The 19,994-nt window shown below is 40.3% G+C and overlaps 1 protein-coding gene across 9 annotated transcripts in view; it reads right to left on the bottom strand.

Moving 5' to 3' along the window:
- The window catches only part of ICA1 (islet cell autoantigen 1), a 141,096-nt gene extending 122,130 nt beyond the window's left edge, over positions 1 to 18,966 (bottom strand). For 6 of the 9 annotated variants that reach the window (XR_012074472.1, XM_015242015.3, XM_006207599.3 and 3 more), the window contains exon 1: positions 18,838 to 18,966. The gene's annotated coding sequence lies outside the window, so the exon portion shown is untranslated. Of the gene's footprint in view, positions 1 to 18,494; positions 18,648 to 18,837 lie in introns of those variants that run through there. The other 3 variants (XM_072964926.1, XM_072964923.1, XM_072964924.1) reach the window with 3 other exon arrangements.
- Between the last annotated feature and the right edge of the window lie 1,028 nt (positions 18,967 to 19,994).

Here is a 19,994-nt window from a genome sequence, read left to right as displayed (position 1 = left end):
ATCAGTTACAAGAAAGAATGAGGAGCTCACTACCTAAAGGAATGGCCTCTGGGCAGACACAGACTGCTAGCTGCCAGAATGAATGCTCAGTGTATGAATGCTCTGGTTACTCCAAAAAAAATCAACCCAATCATTCTCCCTCTGCCTCAGAAAGGGTCCTGGCAACCAGGATCCCTAAAATGATTAGTTTCCAAGGCTTTAAAAAAAATGTTTTAAGAGAATGCAACTGAGGTGCTGATATTCCAGGCTTCAGGTTATGGGAACAGGAGAGAGGAAAGATACCTTCTTAGTGTCTCTGAATGCTTCTGAGACGACAATTTCCTGTAATCAGCATCTCTCTTCCTCCTGGAGGGCATCCAGGTTTTTGGACAAGTTGCTTTGGGAATGACAGTCATGATGAGTAAGGCTTGCCCGCTACTCAGTAAATCATGGAGAGACCAGTGAGCTTCAGTTCTCTCACCATCCACACAGCTTCACTATAAGTACATATTTATTGAGCTCAGAGTGAGAGGGTATAGCTGAGTGGTAGAGCGAGTGCCTAGCATGCACAAAGTCCTGGGTTCAATCCCCAGTACCTCCATCAAAACAAATATATACCTAATTACCTCCTCCAAAACAAAAATAAAAACAAAACACAAAACAAAAAAAGTTGAGCACAAAGCTTCCAACAAAATTTTTCAAAAAAAAAAATTCAAGTAACAAAATTATTATACTCTTCCCCTAAGTTTGATTGTACTATGAACTAGTAGGATAGTTGATATTTTAATTAATTTTTTGTTATACTAAAAACATACAACATAAATTTATCCTCTTAACAATTACTAAATATGCTGTACAGTACTGCTAACCATATGCACACTGTCATACAGCAGATCTCCAGGACATTTTCATCTTGCATGACTGAAACTCTATACTCATTAAACAACTCCCTGTTTCTACCTCCTCCCAGCCCCTGGCAACTACCATTCTACTTTGTTTCTATAAGTTTGACTGTCTTAGGTAATTCATATAAGTGGAATCAGCAGCATTTGTCTTTTTGTGATTGGTTTATTTTACTTAGCATAATGTACTCAAGGTTCATCCATGTTGTAGCATATGACAAGTTTTTCTTCTATTTTAGTGCTGAATAATAGTCCATTGTATGTACATAACACATTTTCTTTCTCCATTCATCCACTGATGGACATTTACGTTGCTTCCATATCTTGGCTATTGTGAATAATGCTGCAGTGAACATGGGTGTGCAAATATCTGTTTAAGATTCTGTTTTTAGGTTTTTCTGGGATATATTCTCAGAAGTAAGATTGCTAGATTATATGGTAGTTCTATTTTTTATTTTTTTTTAAGGAACCGCCATATTTTTTTCCACAGCTACTACTCCATTTTACAATTCCACCAACAGTGCTTCAAGGTTCCAATTTCTCTACATTCTTGCCAACACTTATTTTGTTTTTTTTGGTGGTGGCTTTTTTTTTTTTTTATAGCAACCATCCTAATGGGTGTGAGGTGGTATCTCATTGTGTTTGATTTGCATTTCCCTGATCTTTAGTATGGGGGGGGGCATCTTTTCATGTGCTTATTAGCCATTTGTAATTCTTCTTGGGAGAAATGTCTATTCAAGTCCTTTGCCTATTTTTTAATCAGGTAATTTTTTTTGTTACTGCTTTGTAGGAGTTATATATCTTTATATATTCTGGATATTAACTCCCTATCTGATATATATGCAAATATTTTCCCCCATTTGGTAGGTTGCTTTTTCACTGCTGATTGTTTCCTCTGCTGCAACTTTTTGATTATTAAAATATTTAACAATTTAAGTTCTTTATAGTATAACAGATAACAAAAATCAGTGAGCAAACTACCCCTTCTACCTGAATTTCCAGGCCATTCTCAGTTTATGATGCCATATAGCAGTGTTCCTCAAGGTTTTATTTGCAGGACACTGGAATCTTCTGGGATGTTAACATGCAGATTCCTGGGCCCCATCCCTTATCTACTTACCTAGACTCTCTGAAAATGAGTTTGTAAATCTGCATTTGTAACAGGCTTAGCAAGTGATTCTTAGGCACATTAAAGTCTGAGAACCACAGCTAATGGCACATAGGAAAAATCCTCTCTGGAAATGGATCATTCTTGAACAAAACTCTGAATTCTCTGTGGCACAAGAACAAAGGACTCATGAGTAGCAAATTCAGGTCAACCTATATTGGGCATATCTGACTGTCTCATGAGGAGCAGCTGCAGTCAGCATGTGAATCACTTTTAATGTATGTTCCAGCCCCACGCACCAGGGACTATTAATATAATGGACATTTGAAGGTTTCCTGACAAAATTCATCTCATCTGGCCTATCACTTTCTAATTCCACAGTGTCAAAATCACTACTTTGAAAACTATTATAATTCTCATCCATTCATTCATTTTAACCAGTTTGGTTATCAAACATGCATCAAGCATCTAATGAATATGTGCCAGGCGCTGTCCCTGGCCTCAAGGAACTTATAGTCTAGATCAGCTCTGTCCAATAGAAATATACTATGAGCTACATAAGTAACTTTAAATGATCTAATAGCCATGTTAAAAAAGTAAAAAGAATAAACCCACTCATATATGGTAAAGAATATACAATGGGAAAGGATGATCTCTTCAATAAATTGTGTGGGGAAAACTGGACAGCCACAAACAAAAGAATAAAACTCGACCACTATCTTACACCATAGACAGAAATAATCTCAAAATGGATTCAAGACCTGTAACTATAAAACTCCCAGAAGAAATCCTAGGTAGTAATCTCCTTGACATAGGTCTTGGCAATGATCTTTTGAACCTGTCAGGTTCAAAAGCAAAAAAGCAACAAAAGCAAAAATAAATTATGTGGGACATCACACTAAATAGCTTCTGCATTCTGCACAGCAAAGGAAACCATAACAAAATGGGAGAAAATACTTGCAAATCATATATCTGATATGGGGTTAATATCCAAAATATATAAAGAACTCAAACAACTTAATTAGCAAAAAATATTTTTGATTGAAAAATGGACACGAGATCTGAACAGACATTTTTCCCAAGAAAACATACAGATGGACAATAGGTACATGAAAATATGCTTAACATTCTAATCATCAGGGAAATGCAAATCAAAACCATAATGAGATATCACCTCATACATGTTAGAATGGCTGTTATCAAAAAGACAAAAAATAAAATGTGTTGGCAAGGATGTGGAGAAAAGAGAATGCTTGTACACTGTTGGAATGTAAATTGGTGCAGCCACTACAGATAAGAGTATGGAGGTTCCTCAAAAAACTAAAAATAGAACTACATATGATCCAGAAGTTCCATTCTGGTTATCCAAAGAAAATAAAAACACTAACTTGAAGAGATATTTGCACCCTTATGTTCACTGAAGTGTCTGTTGATGGATGAATGGATAAAGATATTGTGGCATACACACACAAACACACACACACACAATGGAATATTATTCAACCATAAAAAACAATGAAATCTTTTCATTTACAATGTGAATGGACCTTGAGGGCATCATGCTAAGTGAAGTAAGTCAGACAGAGAAAGACAAATACCTTATGATGTCTCTTAAATGTGGAATCAAAAACAAACAAACAAAAAAAGCAAGCTTATAAATACAGAGAACAGATTGATGGTTGCCAGAGGTAGGTGGTGCGTAGTTGGGGAAATAGGTGAAGTGGGTCAAAAGGTTAAAAAAAAAAGGGCAAGTATACAAATATAGACACCTTACCATAGAAGATAAACAGATGGGGAAAAATCATAAAAAAGACACTGATATTCAGGTAATCATGGGAAAATAAATGTATTGTGCATTAGGGAAAAGCAAGCTGAAACAGCAATAAGATATACTACACATCTGTTAGAATGGTTACATTCCAAGCAAACAAACCTGAGAATATCAGTCCTACCAAGGATGCAGAATGACAGGAAAACTCATTCATTAAAAAAAAAAAGTTTAAAAAAGTAAATAAAAAATATTTTTATTTAATCCTATATCTAAAATATTCTTTCATCATGCAATCAATTAAAAATTACTAATGATATATTCTGCATGTGGGTTTTTGTACCAAGTCTGGAATCTGGTGTGTATTTTACACTTAATCTGATGTGTATTTTACATTTACAGTACATCTCAATTGAGACTAGCCACATTAAATGCTCAAAGGCCACATGTGGTTGCTGGCTACAGTACTGGACAGTGCAGGCTTAGCAGGAAAGACAGACATACATAAACACAATTTCCAGGTCAGGAGACTCTTAACATTTGCAAGGGGACATATAAAAAGATCTTCATGTGTCCCCAAATTTGTAAATTCTACTGTAAAAATATCATCTCCCCTGTAAAATACAATAAAATCTATGATTAGTTAATACTTCAATTCACAGTTGCTCACAGGAAGCTATTACTCCACTTCTGCCTCGAGGCCCTTATGAAAGAAACCCACAGTGAATGGTATCACGTCTCAAGGTTGTTCATGGAATAGAGAAGATTTCCTAAAATTCTACTTGTGGTCACCTTACTTGGGGGAGATAAGCAAGGAGGAGCAAGTATCAAGTTGCTTGTGGACTGTGAGTCCCATGATAAAAACAAAAGCACCAACATTGTTAAATTCAGCACGACCTGACCATGTGAATGTTGTTTCACTAAAACTCTGTCTCCCCAAACAGGACAAAGTAGACAAGCCAACAATAATTAAGACCTACTCAAAGAACTTCATGGAAAGCAAGTGTCTAATTTTGATGTAGCAACCCTCAGGGTGGGGGTATGAGTGAGTGAGGAGCAGGTTCGCTAAGACAAGAACTAGAGGGCAAAGGTGTCACCCTGCTCAGAGGTGGGACTGCTGCTGAGGTCAGCACCTTCTTGGGTGACACTAAGACTACAGACCTAATCCTCTTAGACTTTCCCAGGTTGTACCTTGGTGGGGTTGTACTACCTCCACCTCAGGCTCCGAGGCCAGGCATTAAAAAGGCAGCGGTTCCATCTTGCCCTGTGGGGAGACTTGGGAGCAGAGGGAGGAGGGATACTTTGTTCAGATTCTGTCCTGGGGTTCTGTGCAATAGTTAATGCTCATTCTCCTCCATGCTTTTGTTACAAGCTTGGTTGTGGTGCGTCTTCAATTTTATCCATTCCTGTGGACAGACTACAACTGCCCCACTTGTTTTTATTTCCTATAGCTACTGAAAAGCCATTTTGAACATACTAGATGGCCAATACCTAAGCAAAAGTTTTTTCTCCAAAACCCCAAGGTTCCTAGAACACTAAAGCAAGGCCTGGTTTAAACAAAGCTTGATGCATTGCTACAAAGAGGAGGAGTCAGCCTGTCCTTGGCTGCCTCCAACCCTGATCCTGGATTCTCCTCCTTGGAAATGTTACATGGGAAAGTATTTTCATTCCATGTAGGCTGCCTTCAGCTGCACCAAACATTTGTTCTGGCCCAGAACTCTTTCCTATGAACTTATGGAGTTAGCTGATGGCACCTCTGATTACATTTGAGTTATGCAAAGAATCTAAGATTCTTGAGCCAACCTTTATTCAGAGTAAAGGTAAGATGAGTAGTTCTATTTCACCACATCAGGAGTCTCGACCCACAAAAATATTTCAGTACACTTCCTCTTGACTCACATTTCCTAAGTGTTCCTGTTTCCTGTGCAGTTTCATGGTTCTAATTAATTACCTTTCCAACTTCAGCAGTAGATTCTTCTCCTCCCTCAGTGAGCAGGTTTCTGTTAGTTGGAGTACTAGCTGAAACTGAGTCCAGGATCCCTTTTTCCTGTATCTGCACTGAGCATATGGTGGATTCTCTTGAATTGCATATCAGAGCTACTGCCAAATTTGTCGTTTGTCTAATTTATTCAAAATCTCTACTTTCTAACTAAAAATTGTCACCATCTCAGAGCTCTTCAGTTCTGTTGTGCACACCAGCCTTCAGCTTTCTTTGGGAAGTGGGCCATTTTTTCCCCCACAAGAAACATACTTTTCCCCAAGAGAACAGAAAATCTTGCAGTGATGTGGGTATGCAGTGGAATGTTTGAATCATCCCATAGTAAAATCACTCATTTCCAAACACCAGCTTCATGGCACCACATGTCACGGGATCTGAGGTGCAAAACTGTTCACATGCCAACCTTCCTGAAGCTGGGATGTGTCCTGTAATTGATACCTTGTCAACAGACTGGCAGTCATTTTTCTTTCTTCATGGAACATAAAATGGTAAAAGAGCATGTGAGCAATGGTTTCTTATATTTGAGGAAATATAGAATAATTCTTTAAAATTAAACCTTCGTAAAATGACACATTACTACTTGCCATAGACTTTTGGGGTTATTTGTGTGTATATGAACAGGAGAATCTGAAGTCAGGGAATGCCAAGAGCTGCCTGTGACGAGGAAGGAGTGCCATGGCAGAGGAAGGCACCCAGGGTTAGAGGAACAGGCGGGACAGGGCACTCAGCTGGCTTCCTCCATGGCCTCTGGGCTGGGTTTCTAAGAATCAGCAGCCCCTGGCCAGGTGAAGGGTAAGAGTGTGTGTGCGTGCGTGTGTGTGTGTGTGTGTGTGTGTGTGTGTATGTGCAGAGGGTCTTATGCCAGGCAGAGGGAAAGCAATGAACAAATTCTTCCACAGTAGCACTGCACGGTGTGTGCGTGCAACCATCAGCAAGTTGTGCATTCCTGTAAGTTAAAGGACAACAAGAGCTGTGACTGGGGACACATGGGGCCCAATCTCTGAGGGCACCTTGAGTCACTTGCAGCATTTAGACATATTCTATAGCCCCTGGAAGGCAGACACTTGATGCTGTTTATTTCACATGCAGTGAGCACCTTCTGTGTCCTGTCTTTGCTAGAGTTCCTCTCTGACAATCTGGAACAAATATTGTGACAGGTCTCTTGGATTTAGCTTTCAATTGCATAATCCTAATTTATATCATTTTCTCTTCAATCCCACCTTTCTGTTATTTCAGAGATCAACTCATCTAGAAACATTACCAGTTTTCAATAGTTGGTTTTATTTCTCTTATGCATAACCTCAGAACAAATATAAGCCATATACTGTCAGCCTAGAGGGAACTGAGAAACAATGGAATGAAACGCCTTTCTTTTAAATGGGGACCTGTGATCCAGAGAACAAAGCCAATCAGCTCCAGAGCCAGAGTTCTGATACAGGCTCCTGATGACTTCCCTAATGAGCAGAAGAAATACACCTTTGTCAGAGGGTCTAGGTACTGCATTAAAAAATAATTTAATGTTTATACTTTTTTTTCTGCTTAACATTATTTTTCATTGTCTTTTTCCAGAAGTTTATCTCTAGTCACTTTCTCTTATGTCTACAATGATTTTTATAATATCCCATGTAGAGAAGGGGTAATGTTTAAATTTAAATATTAAAACAGTTTCAATAGAAACAGGGAGGGAAAACTAAAACTTCCTCCAGGCATAGTTAACGATATTTATTATTTTTTTCTATCTTGATTCATCAAATTGTGTTTACACATAGTTGAGAGAGATCCCTGTGGAGGGTGGGAAATTGAATCATCATCTACCCTTTCAAAAGCTAAACAGTAATTAAAATAATATGATTTCTGACTAGCTTTTATGGGTGTCTTTCCTACGTCTCAGATATCACATGGCATTCCCTTTCAGATTTTGAAAAGGTTGTGACTACTTGAGCATTACCCATAACTTTAAAAGGATTCTGTTTCTAATTGAGTTTTGTGTCTCCTGCAAATGACTTTTAACATTTCACAAATTCACAAGCAAATGTGAAACATAGTCATGCTTCAATTTTGTGAGTCAGGAAGTCCTACACAAGGAAAGCAGAATTCTAACCTTATTCAAGGCAGCTAGAAGATGAGTTTTTATTTAAACCTGACATACGCAAGCCACTGTTAAAATATGCATTTTCTGTTAATGATTGGGGTTCTAGGATATTTTTAAATGATAATTTCATTAATTAAGCTTAATAACTCCCTAAACCCATCAAAATCACATTCCTGAAGTAAATATTTTTAATGCCAGTATAATTTGTCTCCCAGTATAAAAATGGGCAAACCCATGACCATGCCACAAACTTGCCCTTCCTCCAAGTCCCTTCACCTATCTGGCCTCACTTGGCTCATCTGTAAAATAGTAAACTAGGCTAGATGACATCTAGGATGCCCTCAGTCACAAAACTATAAAGCTAATTTTAATTATTTTTACAGATATTTATATCTAAGAGAAAGCTTAGAGATAATGAACACAACACTTTCCTTTTTAAAGATAAGGAAACTGGCTTTCTAGAAAGAAAGACTTGTCCAGGATCAGGCTAAAGATCAAATGTGCAAGGAGGAATTCTGGGACTGAAACACTAATCAGCCAATTAGCAACCTGGTGCTCCCCTGAGTCACTTCCTCTATTCCAAGAGATACTTCTCAATGAAAAATATCAAATAGAGCATCTCATCTTTGAAGAAATTAAAAAAAAAAAGTCAAGATATTCTCCAAAAGGCTTTTATCTTCACCATTAGTGTTCATTAAAAATACTATGTCCCCACAAAACAAACTAAAAACAAAATAAACCCCAAACTCAAACTGCTCACAAGGGGTACAGTCTAGGACTTGCTCTTCTTTCTCTTACTCACAGCCATGCTTGCAAAGATGAGCAAGGGTGAATTTTCTACTGTGATAAAAATCATGGCAGCAACAACAAAGAGGCTGGCACTGAAAACAACAAACCTCAAGGAAATCTACAAGAGCAAATAATATGAAATGGCTTGGAAGACTGGAAACAGAAAAAGAACAAATAGGGAATCTTTGCTGAAGAAAAGATTAAAAAAAAAACTTGCTGTAAAAATTCTATTCACCTTCTATTTTATTTAGGTTGGTTTATGTCACTTGCAAATGTTAATTCAAATTTAGCCTATAAATTTGAATCTTTAGTACTTATGGTGGCCTTTTCTCTAAAAGCTTAACCAAAAAAGATGAAAAATGAAAGAATACCCTACTGAGGCAAAGGTCTCAATCAACTTTTGTCAAAAAATACTAGGCCCTTCAACTTCCAGCCCAGAACATTATTGAATGATGGGAATATAAGGAAATGTTTTCCTTAAATTAAATTTTAAAACTCCATTTTGTAATTGTGATACATTTTTTCATGAAAGAATAATCTGAAGTAAATTAACTTCATCATCCAAGACTACTGTCTTGCCCAATTCAGAAGCCACCAGCCATATGTGGCACTGAGCAACTTGAAATATGGTTATTTGATTCAGATGTGCGTTAAAGTAAAACACACACTGGATTTTGAAGACTTAGTAAACCCCCCAAAGTAAAATGTCTATTAAGAAACATATTTTATATTTACATGTATTTTGTGTTGATAAAATTATATGTATTTTATATTGATATATGTATATTTAAATTGTATGTACCTATATTGTTTTATTTTATATATACATATATTTACATATTCTGTGTTGCATTTAATTATGTTTTATATTTATTTATACTTTATATAGGTATTTTTATATTTTATTAAGATAATATTTTGGATATGTTGGGTTAAATATAATTATAGCTTCACCTGTTTCCTTTTAGTTGTTTAACTGTGCCTACTAGAATGTCTTAAATTACATATGTGGCTGCCCTTGTATTTCTGTTGGACAGCCTTGGTCTAAGGCATTAAGCAAAGCAGCAAAGAGCTAAAAATTAATTCCTTAACCCAGGTCACCAGTATTCTATAGAGTTATAAATATTTTAAAACAGTTTTCTCCCCAGAATCTCTGATAATTATCCTGTCAGAAATGTCATTATAAAAATAAAATCTCATATGTATACAAAAAATATATATGTGCCTGTATAGTCTTTTTAAATGACCAACAAAATGGTTGCACTCTGTATTTTCACAATAAGTTGCTTTAAAAACTTCCAAAACTATATATAAAATACACTATTTATTTCAAATCAGATTCATTGGACTGATTAAACGAAGTGGATGATCTACCATAAGACCATCAAAAGTGAGACGATAAGGACAATCTCTCTATGTAGATAGATACACACACATATATGCACAGATAGACATAAATACCTACAAATATAAAAGGTATACATATATTTACAAATGAGATACATGCAATTCATATACAGATACATGGTTAATAATATTACAAGTGTGAAGGAAGAAAAGGAATGTAAATGTAGTGACCACAACTCTGAAATTGCACACAAGCATAATGTCAACAATCAGCACAGTTTGGGAGATACTGACGTTTACTAAGTTCTCTTTCTGTAAGGTTAAATTCATAATTTAAAGCCTGTTAAAGAGCAAATCAAGTAATTTCTTATGCCTCCACAGGATCACTCAGAGACAGGAGAGAACTTAAAAAGATCATTCAGTCCTTTCATAGGTCAGCCGACTGAGGCCAGGACTGAAGAAAATTTCACAAGGCACAGAGTAAGCCTGTTCCATTAGTTTTAAATTACTGAAAAACACAGACACAAATATGTGGTTTATAAAATGTCTATGCTGTACACAGATCCTGTAAACAAACCAACGCAGCTCCTTTCTCTGGAAATGGCATGAATTCAAGGACTTTCCTCGGTGAAGAAGTGGCCGCTAAAGCATGTTGGAGTTTAGGCTACCTTACGAACAAGGGATGAAGGCAGCCCAGCAGGGGAGGGAGGAGCAAGAGGACTTACAAGTCAGCAGCAAAGGGAAGCAGACAGAAGGAGAAAGCTTTGTATTTTCATGTACCCCAATTAACAGAGCCACCCTATACTGGGTCATCTGGTTGGAGTTATTTGAGAACTAATAAAAGATCCCTTCTTTCAGATTCTCTCCACTTTCCTTGGGAAGGGGTTTACGGGATTAAATAGCATCCATAGAGCTGCTGTTATTAATAGTTCATGAATTATTTACCATCATTAACAGCAAATAAGGCACAAGACTGGTTATTTTGGTGGGTCAGGAAAGACAGGGCCATTGGGCAGGTACCAGGTAGGGCGGGTGGAATAACCAGGTAGAACCACCAGGAAGTAGCCCAAAGGCACAGAGCTTCAGGTCAGCAGTGCAGAGAAGAAAGAAGCAGGAAACAGAAAGAGGGGAGTGGTTTGGCACCAATGCTAAGTTTACCTACTTCACAATGACGGCCATGCTGCCTATGGCAACGCTGACGAAAGAGCATTAAGATACAAGGACACTCAATTCCTGGCCTTCATGGAGCAGCGGTAGAAGAAAACTCCCCAGGATGATGATGGCCAGTCCCCCTCCTCATGCCCTCTGGGGAATCATGCCCCTTGGCATTGTGCTGGGCACCTTTCCTCACGGCTTCCACTCCTCATGTACCACCCCTCATTTCTCCAGAACTATCCAGCACCACAACCAGAACCACTCTGTTCCTCTCTCTTCAGTCTTACATTTTTCCCCTTTCCCATCTTAGTCCATCTATTATCCCTTCTCTTTCAAGTTAATCAACCTCCCTTTTGCCCTCCAACCACGTTCTTCAACCTTCTTACCCCTCCAGCTACCATCCTCTTCCTTCTCTTCATGGACAGAGTTCTTCTCAGCCCACGTAGTCTGGTTCCTTTCTTCACTGTACCAGAGGAAGCTTTTCACTATGAGCCCAACTCAAGTCCTCCTCTCACTTCACCTTTGACTAAGTAAGCTCCTCTTCCTTTTTTTTTAAACATTTTTTTATTGAGTAATAGTCATTTTACAATGTTATGTCAAAGTCCAGTGTAGAGCACAATTTTTCAGTCATACATGAACATACATATATTCATTGTCACATTTTTTTTCACTGTGAGCTACCACAAGATCTTGTATATATTTCTCTGTGCTATACAGCATAATCTTGTTTATCTATTTCTATATATGCCTGTCAGTATCTACAAATTTTGAAATCCCAGTCTGTCCCTTCCCACTGCCCCCACCTTGGCAACCACAAGTTTGTATTCTATGTCTATGAGTCTGTTTCTGTTTAAGCTCCTCTTCCTTGATTTCTCAGGAAATACTCTCTGCACTTTTGTATCTTTACAGTTTTCTTTGTTAGCTCTGTTCTCTCTGTTTCCACATCTCAAATATCAGTGATCCATAAGGTTCCAACCTTGGCAGTCTTCTGTTACACTTTACTTGCTCTCTCTAGGAGATTTAACCCACTTTTGTGGCTTCAACCAACAGCTGTATGCAGGTGACTTCCAAAATTAAATACCTCTCCAGAGACTACAGTAGGGGGATCAAAAGTGGCTCTGGTGCTCTGGGATGGTGTTTAAACTAATCTTCACCTGGATATCTGATAGGCACTTCAAATTCAGCACACCTAAAACTAAAATTATCTCTCTCCATCCCCAAATTCTTCTTCTTCCTGTGGTCCCTACATTAATTACCAGCATGAGTGGCCCAAATTGGAAACAACTTCTCCCTCATTTTTTTGCATCCAGTCTCCAAGTTCTCTCCATTCTATCTCCTAAAAAGCTATTAAATGCGTCTTCTCCTTTCTATATTCACAGCTAGGTCTTAGGTCACAGCCTTCAGAGGCAATGTCATCCCTGTATCTGCCCACTCCAATCTTTTATACCATGGTCTGAACTACTTCTATAATATGCAAATCTAGTCATACCACCCTCCTACATAAAATTAAATTACATTTAAAAAAAATTAGAATGCTTTAATTGCATCCCTTGCCGCTAGAGAAATTCCAAACTTTGTAGCAAAAAACCCAAACCCCTTCACATTCTGTTCCCTTTCCAAAATTTTTTTGCTATACTTACATAGAACTATTCCTTCCGGTCATTTCAGAATACTAGAGATTTCCTGAATACACTGTCATTTCAAGGCTTTGCAAAGTTCCCTTCATTTGAAATGAACCCCACTCCTTTGTTCAGTTGGCCAACTTACTCTTTACTTTGACTCTCCTCAAATGTGACCTCCTCAGTGAAGTGTTCCTCAGCCCAACACCTGACCTCTTGCTCACCAGGAGCCTCCCACTCCCGTCCTCCCAACTGAAGAATCAACTGCCCCATGTTGATGCCAGTGATGCCCTGCACTCCCATTATTCTCCTGCAATGAGCTGATTACATCTGCACTAGACTGGAAGTCACTTGAGGGCAGGGACCCCAACTGATTCATCTTTGCCTCCTTACACCAAACACAGGACCTGAAAAACAACAAGCCTTTAGCAAATACATGCTGGACAAAGGGCAATAATTATGTGCTACCATTTATGGGGCACCTTACATGTCTGAAGCACTTAATATCATTATCCCCACACCAACATACAACACTATTTTGCAAGTGAGGAAACAAGCTTAGGAAGTGAAATAGTTTGCCCAAAGTCTACGAGGAAATTCAGGTCTGCTTCTGAACTCCTGTTTTTAAGCACTCTACTGCTGGACCAAAGAGATTGGATAATGGGCTTGGTTTCTATAAAAACAATCTCTCCTAACCACAGGTTCAGGCCCTGTGCTAGTTCCAAATCCATTACTATCATGGTGCTTGTGCACAACAAAACCTTGCTGATAGACTCCTGGTGGCTACTGGGGTTCCTACCAAAAAGGAGAGGGAGCAGCATTTATCACAATTTGCTCCTTGGTCCCTGGTTTAGGATGCACTACCCCAGATAATGCAGAGAAGGCTTGATTTCCCCTAAGTACCATTAGGTTTCAGCACTGGAGTCCATGCCCTATTCTAGCAACAGAGAAGTGGATGTGAGAGATCATAGTGATGGTATAAGTAATGGAATGGATTTTAATGAGTGCTTTGGGAAAGGAACTGCTACATTTTATAGCCACTCCTTGCACAAATACTCTCAGCACAGAATGAGAGGACCTTCTCACTCTCAAATCTAGACACTCAGGGTTAGCAAGACACTGTTATCTATATATTCACTGGTCCATCACTGAATACACGTACCTCGTGTTTCCCACACCACAGTAGTGCACTGCATTCAGTTGTCTTTTTCAGTCATCCTCTTTAAATTCTATGTATTTTCTGTTAAGTGTATTCTAAAATTGACCTCTTAATTTACTCTAATTCTCATGATTTTTAAAGTCAGTCCCCTATTTTCTACTAAGATCTCTACCACCTCTCCAGACTACCCAGCACATAATTAAACTCAGTCCTGTGCTTACCCTGATTAATACATTTAATCCTCTCAAGTCACAGATGATCAAACTTGCCCAAAGTCACTCGGCTAATAAGGGACACACATGGACACTAGGCATAAGACGTCAGGGCTATTTGCGGGTATTCTCTCTCAGTATTCTCCACCTGTATTCTCTCCCTTTGTATACCTGGGTACTGTATTGGGAACGCTCTCTCCATTTCCAACATTTTTTGACATGCCAAATTCCTATTGGTCTTTTAAGGCTCAACTCAAGGGTGACCTCCTCCATGAATCTTCTTAGGTTTTCCCTATTCTCTCTTTTGTCTGGGTTAGGTACCTATTCTCTGGGCTCCAACCCGTCCCTGCCTTTGCTGAAATGTAATTGTCACCTGACTCCTCTAACTCCCTCACCAGGCTAGAAGCTCCTTCAGAGCAGGGTAAGGTCTGGGTCTTGTCCTGGGACTCCCAGGACCAGCACTGAGCATGGCACATGGCACACACACAACTAATGCCTACTGAAAACTGAGTAGTGACCCCACTTTCTGATGTGGCTGAAGTCCTGATGAGTGACATCATCTGACTGACTTAGCAGGAGAGACTTCTCATCACGAGCAATGCCATTTTCTCAGCCTTCTGTAAACTCATTCTCTTTACTAGGTTTACATCGGGAAAAATAGTTACCATTAGTTGAGGAACTACCACTTCTCAGACACTGAGATGCACACTTTGCGCACAGTATGCTTACCACACTGTCCAGCAGACATCATCCTCACTTTATGGACGAAGCTCAAAATCAGTTACTCATCCTAAGTAATCAGCCTACAGTCACACTGAAGCAAGGCTTTGTTTTAAAAGCATGTATAAGATGCTGTATTATGTATGGTCATTGCTGTCCTGGGAGAGATTCATTAGTATTTGAAATTACCTACACACACACACACAGTGCATTAATTTGGATGCTGGAGTAGTTAAAGCATGGTCAACTAGGATTTATAGAGGTTCGAGACAGTTCTACCACATGCATTATCCAGGATAAACCATGCCTGTAGTCCTCATTTTCTTATCAGATAGATAGGGATTATATTAGCTACTCACCTCAAATGGGGTTGACTATCAAAGACTATGTTCACCAAAATGCTTTGTTGAAGAAGAGGACATAGGCCCACCTTAGTGCACTATGCTAAATGAAGGGTTTAGTGCAGTCTTTTTCAGAGTAGTGGAGGAATCCTGGGCATCAGAGCCACCTAAGGTGTCAACAGCAGATGGGAGAAGCCAGGCTAGGAATCCACACTCAACAAGCCCTCAAACGATTCTATTGGACACAAAGTTTGATAAATACCAGTTTAGAACACTCCTTTCCAAACTTTAACGTACACATGAATCACTTAGGGATTTTGTTAAAACGCAGACTCTTATTCAGTAGGTGTGGAGAGAGCTGAGGGTGGGTTGAGAGGCTGTGTGTCTAACAAGCTCTCAAGGGACGTCAATGCTGCTAGTCTACGGATCACATTTGAGTGGTATTGGTTTAGCAGATTTACTCCCACTGGAACAAATTAGCTTTGCTTTGTTCCTGGACCACAGATTGCATTCCCCAACTTTAGGGAGGATTCCAGAAAGCCTAAGTTCTCAGTACGGGTACAAAATCATTTGAACTACTCCAAACCAAACTGGAACACATTCTCTATCACAGGGGAAAAGCAGTAGCTTCCTTTTCAGATAAAGACATCACATATGTTTAGCACATGAAAGAATAATTTACTGCTATTACTGAAGACCTATTTACTGTGGAAAGCACTTTATATAAATTATATATAAATTATCTTTAATCCCCATCACAATCCCACAAGGTGGATATTCTTGCTATATAGGTAAGGAAATGATGACATAGAAAGCTTAAGTAACTTGCTCAAGGTCACATGATTAATTAGCTGTTGCAGCTGGATTTCCAATCCTGCTCCATTTGGATCCAAAGCCTGTGTGTCCTGTGCACCTCCTCCACAATGCTAGATATGATTGTGATATAAAACATGACTGCTTGGGGAAAAAGATGGGAAAAAATATTTCTCCTGTAATGGTATCTGAGTTTAAGGCTCTGCTGAGGAAGGTTGTGGATGAGGGTAAGGATGGGAATAAGGTTAATTAACTAATGATCTATGTTGTCTCATGGACAAATACATACACATAGCATCCTTGTCCATGGTTCCCATAAATCTGATGGTGCAAATGGAAAAAAAAAAGGACATTAGTGGCCAGTGAGTTGATCCTAAACGTTGTCACCTACCCTCAGGCTTCTAGCTGTGGGGCTCAACCAATAAAGAGGAAAAATTCTTCCTGGTTCTTGTGACTATCAACTTCACCACCTTGTCCTAAATGAGGTTTCTGTAACTTTAAAGTTCACACCTCTACAGATTTACCCTGCTACGTCATTCCACAGTTGCCACACTTCTCTTCCTCTGATAAAACTATCTGAACCTGGGGGGGTGGGGTGGGGGGGAGATGCTGTTTAGTCAAATAAACTGAAAATGCAGCAGTTTTGAAGGTTTTCTTTTGAAAATTTTCTGTATTTTTCATAAGGTTGACATGGAGAGAAATGTATGGCAATAAAGATGCTCAGAGAAAGCAGCCTGATATAGCCAGGTGTGCCAAATGAAAGAAAGGAAACTATAAAATAAATTTCCCAGGCATTTACCACCCAGTGTCCTCAGCATTTAATGTCCCATGGGTAGAGTTTCTATGGTCAGCTTTTTAACCTTGGGTCTCTTCACTACTATAATTAGTACTCAACAGCTTAACTATTATTTTCTAAAGATTCATCTTTAATAACAGTACAACTCTTTACTCTTTGTATGATCCAAAAAAATACAATTAGAAAAGCTACATCTCCTTAAATTAAATATAAACATGGCAGTCTAAAAACTAAACAGTGATAAACAAACTACTAAGGATTATCAACTGATTTTGCCTCTATGATATTCTCTACACATGATGTTTCAAAAATAAAGACCAAAACCTTAAAAAAAAACTTATTTGAAAAGTCACTTGAAAGTATTTTTAGTATGTATATGTTTAAACAGAAGCTAAGAAACTCAGTCTGGAGCACAGATTTCAAACTAATAAGCATTTCCTATTTCACTCCCCCACCCCATGGAACAGTTCAGATCTCAGAAAAAAAATCTAAACTAAAGGTCCACCGAAACCAGCTTGATATTTTTCCGAAGAGACTTGACTGAAATGTTTGGATATGAACGTGTTCGCAATGAGTCATAATTTACAGGACCTTAATGGCCAATGCCTTATGTGCCTTTCTTCCTACATTCAGTATCATCTTCAAACCAGCTGGTAGTATATTTTCCAGGCCCTGATAATTTTTATAAAGTTATCAGATCTCAGTTACTAAGGCTGCCACCCAAGAACCCTTCCTCTTGCTTATTTTTCAAGCTATCTAAACAGAAGTGAACCTGATTCCCTTTCTAAACTGTAACTCTCCGCAACCAGGCAGTTAATGCTTTTCGCCAGGGAAGGGCGCAGTATTTTTGAGATCCTCGAAGAGAAGCTGAGGGGCCTTGGGGGCACTCCAAGTAAAAACACAGTGCGAAAGGTTAATGGGGAGCTGCTCTGGGCAAAGGCAGACGTAATAACAGGATATGTTCATTCCTAGAGGAAGCCGGAGCTGCGATAGCCGCGGGGCAGGAAAGGCGGTGTCAGCGCACCCAAAGGAAACAGGCTTGCCAGGGTTTGCAGGGACCTGGCCTGCTTAGGGACTCGCTCCAGTCTGGTCCAAGGCTGGTGAGCACCTTGCCCGCGGGAGACCAAGCTCAAGCCTTCTGCTATTAGCGGTTATATAAAGGTACCCATCTGCTCCCTGCCACCTCTGCCAGTGATGGGCAATGGGGAGAAAAGAAAAGGCAAATACTAGGCGCCACGGCAGGTGAACTCGTCAACAAGTCAGTCCTGGACGCAAGACCCTTCCCAGGAGGGATCTCGGGGACCTGGGGCTGGAGAAGCTGGGAAGGCAAGGCACGGCGGGGATGGGGTGGGCAGGAGGGGGTGGGGATGCTGCTAACGCCGGGTCCAGAGATGGGGCCGGAGCCTGTAACGCTTCCCTCCCGCTCCCCCGGGGCTGACGCGCGCTCTCGAGGCGCGCGCATTCTCCAGACCTTCCCAGGCCCCAGGGCGGAGGCGGGGGAGGGGAAGGGGCAGTAGACGTCCCCGCACGAGGATCCAGGCAGGAGGAGACGACCTGCCTATCACCCAGCGCCCGCGGAGAGCAGAGTTGGCAGCCTCAGGCTGGAGCCCCCGACCGCCCCGGCTGCCGGGCGTCTCCCGCTGCAGCCTGCAGCCCGCCCGGCGCGCCCCAGCCCCGGCCCCGGAGGGCAGGTACCTCGGAGCCCCGGCCCCCAGGAGCCTTCCGGCAGCGATCGGAACGTCCCTCCAGCTCCCTCAACCGACGTCAGCGTCAGCAGAAGGCGAGGGAAAAGGGGCGGAGGGAGCGCAGGAACCAGTCCTTCCTGCGGCTGTCGCCACCAGCTGGAATAGCAGCCGGCCGAGCCCGTGCGCGCCGCAGCGCAGCGCAGCGGCCAGGGGGAGCGGGCGCCCTAGTCTCCCCGCGAGCGCCCAGGGTCTGGACCCCGCCGCCGCCTCTTCTCCCCTCCGAAGTCGCCCGGGGGGCGACCCCTCCCAGCAGGATCCCGAGATCCGGAGGAGGGAGGGGGCAATGGCCTCACCTCATTTGGGGCGAATCTGGGATGGGGGGAGTGTCTCCCTCTCTCCCAGTTCCCCGGGGTCTTTCCTCGACCCCCATTTCCTGGGGTGGCCCCTCTCGGATCTGCCGCCCAGGGTGACCCCGCCCCTGCTCTCCCGCAGGTGTTCCACGTGTCCATAGCATTTGCGTCACAATGACCTGGCTGACAGGTGGGAGCGGCAGCGAATGCCCCAGGGTACTGTGCTTAGTGTGTGTTATTTGCTTCCACTATAGATTTCCGTGGCTTTAGGGGACAGAAGACTTCATGACTTCAATGCCAAGAAAAGTTACAGAGGCCTGTACCTGGAAATCAAGTTTGGACTTAAAGGAAAAAACAAAAAACAAAACCTGTGTGTGTGTGTGTGTGTATGTGTGTATGTGTGTATATATATATATATACATATGTATATATATATATATTTCATTCCCATATAGTCATATATCATTTATACTTAAGGATGCTTACAGTAATTTCATCTTCTCATCCTTTGTCATCAGGAAAGAACCAACCTGCAAGTGATCACAGTGAAAAAAAGATATTGTAATAGTTGCTTCCTAAAATCATCTAGGCTGAAAAGCAGTCCTAGTGTGCTATGACTCATCCCTAGTTATGTTATATATTCATTTAAAAGTTCATTGAATAGTCACTGATTGAAACAAGTTAACAGGGTGGAATGAAAGATGGTTATTGAGTAATGATGCAAATAAATCTGAAATCCACAGCTAACATTATGTGCCAGGCATATGCTTTATACTTTACATTTAATTCTTACAGCAACCCAATACCGTAGGTAAAGTATTACTCTTATTTTACAGATGAAAACACTGCCCAGAGTACTATAAAGGCATTCAGCAAATAGGATGCTGAACACAAGTTTGAATCCAGGGTTGTCTGAACCAAGAAATTTAGCTTACTCTTAAGATAGAAAGGTTTCTGGACAAGATGGATAGAGAAGAAGTATAGGAAAAGATGCTGTTGTTTTAATAGAAAGGTACTAAGATGGTACAGCTCCAGAAAATTTTTATAACTCTAAAGGTGACATTATTCTTTGGATATATTCTTTGAGGATTCTGTTGGTCACAGATAATTTGAGCCTGTCCTACTAGGGCACAAAATATGGAGCTAAGCAAATATCAAGT

Source organism: Vicugna pacos, chromosome 7 (genome assembly GCF_048564905.1).
Source record: "Vicugna pacos chromosome 7, VicPac4, whole genome shotgun sequence".
NCBI lineage: Eukaryota > Metazoa > Chordata > Mammalia > Artiodactyla > Camelidae > Vicugna > Vicugna pacos.
The sequence above is the reverse complement of the archived record's forward strand: the minus strand, read 5'-3'. Positions and strand labels throughout refer to the sequence as shown.